At 35.0% G+C, this 7,752-nt stretch overlaps 1 pseudogene; it reads right to left on the bottom strand.

Moving 5' to 3' along the window:
• Positions 1-1,740: 1,740 nt before the first annotated feature.
• LOC101568370 lies at positions 1,741-2,133 on the bottom strand (annotated as a pseudogene).
• Positions 2,134-7,752: the final 5,619 nt, after the last annotated feature.

The following is a 7,752-nucleotide window of genomic DNA, read 5'->3' as shown; positions in this document are numbered from 1 at the left end:
GGAGAAATCTCTCACTTCCAATGAGATTAGGGAGATGTGGAAAATGTGGGAAACAGTGCAAAATTTTGTAGAAAAGCACCACCCAAATAAGGCTGTAACAGCACAAACAATGAATCTGTTTAATGACAATGCAGTATCACACTACCATGAAATCCTCAATAGGAGGGCAAAGTTAGTCTCACTGGATAAGTTCTTTTAGCTGCATGAGAAAAAAGATATTCCATTAAGCCAATAGATAACAGTGACTCCATTAGTGGAGTGACAGTTGTCCTACACCATAACCCTGCTGTCTCTTGCCTCCCTCTCACCAACCATAAAGGTGTGCAAAGGTAAGTATAGATCAGTTTATTTTTCTTTATAATTTTTATCATCTTTTCATTATTATTTTATATTGTACCAAAATATTTCAATCATTTTGTATGATTATTTATATGAATATTTATTTTTGAGTTGTGGAATGAAACATTTGACTTACCATTATTTCTTATGAGAAAACGTGCTTTGATAGACAAGTGCTCAGGATTACAAGCATATTTCCAGAAGGAATTATGCACACAAACCAAGGTTCCATTGTATATGATATAAGTAAAGAAAACTCTCAAAGGTGAAGCTTAGAATCTTTACTCTAAAACTAAAAACTGATTTGTAGCACCTTATTGCTATGGAAGTAAACCTTTGCTTGATAGAAATAGCTACCTGACTATTTGTCACTAATCAGTGACAAGGAGGACATATAAGACCAGGGCATTGCTTTGGTATGATAGATACCAATGGCTTGCCCTCTTAGTAGTTCATTTAAAAATTTAAACTTTTACCAATAAATACTTTATATACAACAGGAAAAATTCATCTTCTATGAACTTGAGGAGTTCGAACACTGTACTGGAGATAGAATATTAAATTTTCATTTAATTCTTCAATCCCAGTATTCAAAACCTCTTTGTTTGCTTTTTGCAGTATCGGGGATTGAACTCAGGACCTTGTACTTGCCAGGCAAGCACTTATTCTACTGAGTTATCTCCCTGTCAAAACCTCTTTTAACAGATAGATACTGCCAAAAATTATAGAGCAAAATGGATTTTGGAAGCTTTTATTACACAATGGATTTTTGTCTAGCACATTTGAACAGTATTTGTTTAAATTGGTTTGGTTAGAACATTTTCTACTTAAACTGATTTTTAAAAGGAATATATTGACATATTATTCTTCAGTAAAGTGATATTTATGGCAGTTCATTAGATTCCATGGTAAACTTTCATTATTAACATTTATTTAATTCAGTGTTCATGGGTTCATTCTTTATTCATGTTTTTTCCCCAAAACATGGGCCATTGTCCCATCTATAATATTGTTTGTTTTAGCTGCACCCTTTTCTGAAAAATATTCAATTTAAGAATCCTGCTGGAGACCAAGTGAATTTGGATGAGAGATGGAAACTGGATGCAGAGTATGACATTGTCAACTTTTGGAATTTTCCGGAAGGCCTTAGGCTTAAGGTCAAATTAGGAACATTTTCCTCCCATGTTCCACTTGTCCATCAATTGTCTATATCTGAGGATATGCTAGAGTGGGCCATGGCTATCACTCAGGTATGTTCAACCTCATCATATTACACTTTGTCGCAATCAATATATTCTTTTTTTTTTTTTTCTCTAGTAAAAGAAGGGAAACTTTATTCAGGCCCCAAGGCTGCAGGCATCGGGCAGGTGGTGTCCTTCTGGACGAAGGGCTGGGTGAACTTTATTTCATCTTCTTCTTGGGGTGCAGGTTGTTGGTGTGGCCACACTTTTTCTTGCGGCAGTTGACAGCACAGGGGTACAGGCGGGCATAACACTTGCGGCAGATCATCTTGTCACAGTTGTACTTCTGGGCAAGTTGGCGCAGAGATGGCTTGATGATCCCACCTCGCAGGTGAAGCACCAGGTGCAGGACGGACTCTTTGAATGTTGTAGTCAGAGAGGGTCCGACCATCCTCCAGTTGTTTGCCGGTAAATATCAGACGCTGCTGGTCAGGTGGGATGCCCTCTTTGTCTTGGATTTTGGCTTTGACATTCTCAGTGGTGTCACTGGGCTCAACTCACGGGTGATGGTCTTGCCCGTCAGGGTCTTCACAAAGATCTGCATGTCTGCGTCTGCCGCTCAGCTGCCTCGTTGAGGAGAAAGAGGGCAACAGCAATCAACATATTCTTTTTTTTTTCTTTTCAAAGTTTTATTGATAAACATATAGCAATGAGACAGTTTCAAATCAAATCGAAAGTACAGTTTCAACAAATAATACACTGCATACATTCTTCTCAGTGGTTAATTGCTGTACAAGATGCAGACTTGTGATCCTACTTACAAACACCATTAGAAAAAATCATTCTATTCATTAAGAGAATGCAACTATATATCTATCCCAACCACTTTGAATACACAGATACAAAATGGACATTCATAGTTATACCCCAATTTTTTTTAAGTTTCGTTGTTGAATATTATAGGTGTGTAAACTCAGCAAAATATTAAGGTCAATTAAGACTCAGGACATATGATAACTTGTACTGTAACGTCATGTACCTCGGTAGTGTCCCAAATTTTCTGATCAAGAAGATAATGGGGCCAAAGAGGAAAGCGATCGATGACGTAGAGTGTGCCTAAGGAGAGTCACATAGGGAGAAGACACTCTCTCAGGCTTTCACAGAGAGCACATAGGCCAAGCATTGGCCGTGACTCATCCACATGGCTGACACTGACAAAGGTTCTACAATCTGAGGTACAGGATCTCAAGATAAATCCTGAGGGCATTTCACTGACCTTCTCAGACCAAAAAGCTACAACTCTTGTTGCACAGGTCCTGCTTTACCTTGGTCTTAACCATCCAGTAGAAAAGTATGAAGATGAAATATAGGAAGTAAAGCCATGTTGTTATGTTGAGCTGTGGGGGACTCAGGTCAATAATTTCTGACATTGCCAGTTAAACAGAAGACCCAATGATATTATGGGCTTCTGTACTCTTTTAGAATATTTTGCTGAGTTTAATCAACATATTCTTGAAGGTTTTGTTTACTCATGAAATGGTCATATGGAAGTTGAGTAACTCAATTTTCAATATGAAACATTTTCTTATTTACTATTGTTTTGTGATGAACAGAAAAGGAACATGTATATTTAATACATTTTGCAAATATTTACAGCTTTTTTCTTGCTTTTTATTAATTTTATTGAGAAACAAATAACAGTGAGAAAATTTCAAAACAGGTTGGTAGGACAGTTACAATAATTAATACATTGCGTATTGTTGTCCTCATAGTAGTTATTCATAGTACAAGATGCAGACATGATATCCTGTCCAAACACTGTTAATACAAATCTTCTCATTGAATTAAGAGAAAGTAGCTGTATATCTATCCTATTTTGTATATACAGATACACAATGGTCCTTCATTTATATAATTTTTATTATTAACAAAATAGATCATTTCATTATATTCAAATTTGTTGTGTACCTAAGTTATTTTGCTGTTGTAAAGAGTAAGTAAAATTGTAATATTTCCCAAGATATATTTTTTCCCCTTAGATTCCCTGCTTTGTATGCAGTGAGAGTTGTAGTTCTGGATTTAGGAAAACTCCTCAGGAGGGAAAGCCTGCCTGCTGTTTTGATTGCATCCCTTGTCCAGAAAATGAGGTTGCTAATGACACTGGTAAGAGTGTGTGTTATGGACAAATACTGTTTCTTCCTTTAGTTTGTCTTACTAAGTACTTTAACCATTGAAACGCTGCCATTAGTCCTTTAAATTACACCCTTTTGTTCATTTTTTTTTATTTTTTGTTTCTGGAGGTTGCTTGGGACTGAATTAAGAGGTCCTCTACCACTGAGCTTCATGCTCAGTCATCTCTAGTTTGATATCTTGAGACATAATCACATAAGTTTCTCAGGCTGGACTCAAATTTGTGATCTTTTTGTGTGAGAATACTGATTATCTGGGATTTCAGGCATGTACTGCTACATTTGAACACTTTGCTTCATTTTTTATAGATCTATGAAAGCATTGTTTTTTCAAACAAAACAAAAGACCACTCCCCTATGCCATGGTTTCTAAGTTCCATCTCCATCATAAAGTTTTACATAAAATATTTTTTTAACAAAAAATATTATTAAAAACCAACATTGCACATTCATTCAAACTGAAGTTAGTGTACACTTTTAACAAAGATTTTGCATGTATATATATATATGTGTGTGTGTATATGTATATATATATATATATATATATATATATATATATATTACATTTTGCAGTAGGAAGAGCTCAGAGGGGTTGTATTTGGTGTGAAATAAAGGCATGTTTTTGGTATACAACATACTTACAGGATAGCATTGCATCACTCGTTAAGATGTTATTTCTTCTATCCATGAATTCTTTTGTATGTGGAACATCCTATGTAATGAATTATGTTCTGTGCAATGCAACTGCAATGGTAATATGCAAATTGAATAAGATATTTAAAAAGTGATAATATTTACAATTTTGGGGAGATTGTTAACATGTTACAGAGTTGGTTTTTTTTGTTTGTTTTTGTATTTTAGGGAAGGGTCTACAGGGTGTTCAGGGTCTCACTACTAGATTGGACTCAGTGATCCACCTGTTTGCAGCCTCCCAAGAGCTAGGATTATAGGTGTGCACCCCACGCTTAGTCTCAATTGTCATCTCAGCTTGCCCCGGGGGTGGGTCTGGCATGGCAGGCCCGGGGATTGAACCCCAGCCCCTGTGCCTGATTGCAGGCACTTTAGTCACCTGAGCTATTTGTCCAGCTCTAGTTGGTAGAATTAATATTTAATCAGAAAGCTGAGAAGTGGCACAAAATTTTAGAATTAAGAGAAGTGGCCAAATTGGCATGTGATACTACTTTAAAATTTATTTACTCTTTATCATCAAAAATAATTTTTATTGGGTATTATTATTAGAATATATTCACAGTACATAATGACCAACTTCATGCTGTGCAGTTGGTACATATATAAAATGTATCTTTATTTTTTCATTCCCTGTTCTTTTCCCCTCCCTCTATTGCTATCTCAAGAGCTTAACCTGGAGTTTATGTGATTAAAACACAAATACTTTAAGGACTGAGGCTTGAGACATGGGGCAGGAATGTTAGAGAAGCCAGTAGGGCATATTTTTGTATACCAACAATACCATTTTGGAAATTCTTGAATGTATAAGAAATTATGAAGTGCTGAAACTACCTTTGTACTGGATATATTTTAATTCTTTTGTGGTTGGTGTGTTTTGATCATGACACACTATATACATTTCAATTTTGCTTTGAAATAGATCAAGACCGACTGTAGGGTGCACCACCCACTTAATTTAATATTGTTTTTTGTGGCTAAGATTTGGGGATATGATATTTTTATTTAAATGTTCCATGTAAGGATATCTAGTACAATGCACCCAGAAATGCTGAGTACTATGTTTCTGGTTTGTGGAAGACAATTTATGATAATCTGTAGTTTATAGCATAGAATTAGACACAAACTAAAAGTCATCTGTAATTGAAAATATTACATATTAAATCTTGGGATTTTCAGCTTAGAGAAAAATGTATGTTTTATATTCTATCTTCTTATAAGGTCTCATATACTGAAAATTTCTCTTGAGATGTTTATAACGAAGTAAAAAATGAAAATCAAACTGTAGACATAAATTAAGAACAATATGATGAAAATTGTTAAGAAATTTAAGACATACATAAAGAAACAGAATGGATTATCTGTAGTAAGAAGTTAATACTGGGGACAGCCTGATAGCTCAGCAGATTAAAGTGCCTACTTAGGCAGATGCAGGGACCAGGGTTTGGTCCCTGGCATGGAGTGGCAGCTCTGCCCCTGGAGCATGCTGATAAGGCCACTGAGACTGGGCATGGTGGAATTTGCCTATAATCCCAGTGTTTGGGAGGCTGAAATCAGGAGGAACACTATTGAGTCTGATCTCTGTAGTGAGACCCTGTAGACTGTGTACTAAATAAATAAAAAAAAACTCTGAAAAAAGTTAAGAATATCTGATACATTTCAGCAAAAAGTAAAACTGTTGCAAAAATATAATATCATCATCAAGACTTTATTTGTAGACTATATGGAAGTTTATTCTATAAAATGTAGTAAGAATAAATCAAAAATCTTCTTTTTGTATTTTTTAGGGGAGGGTCTACAGGGTGTTCAGGGTCTCACTACTAGATTGGGCTCATAGTAATTCTCCTGTTTGCAGTCTCCCAAGTGCTGGGATTACAGCTGCGGCACACCACGCCCAGTCTCACTTGCCACCTCTGGGGGTGGGGCCAGCACTGCAGGCCAGGGGATTGTTTCCCCTGCCCCTACCCCTGCTTGCAGGCTCAATTTATTTTAAAGTTGACTTAAAATTTAGAAAAATCACAGGAAAAGTAAGCAATTCAATGCTCAAACAATATATCTCTATAGTGCCAGGTTTATTGACAAAAAAGAATTCATATTTTAGTCCTTTCTCATAATTTTGATGTGTATCATCAGTTATGAAATTTATGATTATTCAAGAACATATCAACAATCACTCAAACTCTTTCAGAAAAAAGGAACAGTGGCAGGACAATTTTTCAAAAAGAGAATAGTTAAATTATTAGCCACACTTGGTAATGCCATTGAATGAAACAAAGTTTACAAGTTACTTTTCTTGTCTATTTAATTTTATATACTCTATTTTATTTGAAATTGAGATGTCTATTTTCAAGGAGGTATACCATTAGAAAATTAAGTTTACAAAATATAACTGACTGTACTACTTTCAAAAAATGTAATATCAATCAATGAAGAAAAACCATAAAATCAAACACATGTTTCAGATTACAAAGAGACAATAAAAACAGTTGCTACTAAATTAGGAGTAGGTGGAAATTGTATAAATCCCTTCTATTGCACTTATATAATCCTAAAATATTCTCACATTTTCTAGCTCACTTATGAAAGAAGGAGTGAGACAAGAACCTTTTTAAAAAATGTATTTAGTGCAGGGTCTATGGGGTCTCACTACACAGATCGGACTCACAGTGATCCTGTTTTCAGCTTCCCAAGCGCTGGGATTACAGGTAGATGCCACCAGGCCCAGTCTCATTGGCCATTTCAGCAGGCCCTGGGGGTGGGGCTGGGCTGGTGCACTGGGGATAGAATGCCAGTCCCTGAGCCTGTATAAGCAAGTGCTTTAGTTCACTGAGCTATCTGTTGGTACAGATAGAGACAAGAAACTTTTTTGTCACCATTTTTACTTGTAATCATTTGATATTGTGGCCACTTCAGTAGTCAAGAAAATAGAGAAAAAATATATTGCAGAGTATGAAATATAAACTGATAGTAATTTCCAATTGTATCTCAATGTATATAAACCTACCAACATTAATGAATTAATTATTGAATTTAGTGGGGGTGTAATTTATTAATTAAAATATATTTCTACATCTGAGATATAAGGTATTTATAGGTGAAATTTTAAGGAAGTGACATTTTCTACATCTTCAAAATATTAAATATCTAGTTGTCCTTTAAGAGTTTTTTATTTTTTTCATTTTATTTTATTTATTTTTTTCTTTGACATCAGTTATTTTTTTTCAGTTATTTTTATTTTAAAGAAAAAAAATAAAAACAGTGGTACAAAATCTCAAAACAAGATTTTAGGAGAGTAAAAATGGTTAGTACATTGTGTATTGTTACTGCCAAAGTAGTTTCTCATATTACAAGATATA

This window comes from Octodon degus, unplaced genomic scaffold, assembly GCF_000260255.1.
Source record: "Octodon degus isolate 3935 unplaced genomic scaffold, OctDeg1.0 scaffold00026, whole genome shotgun sequence".
Lineage (NCBI taxonomy): Eukaryota > Metazoa > Chordata > Mammalia > Rodentia > Octodontidae > Octodon > Octodon degus.
Note: the sequence above shows the minus strand (reverse complement) of the source record. Positions and strands in the feature narration are given on the sequence as shown.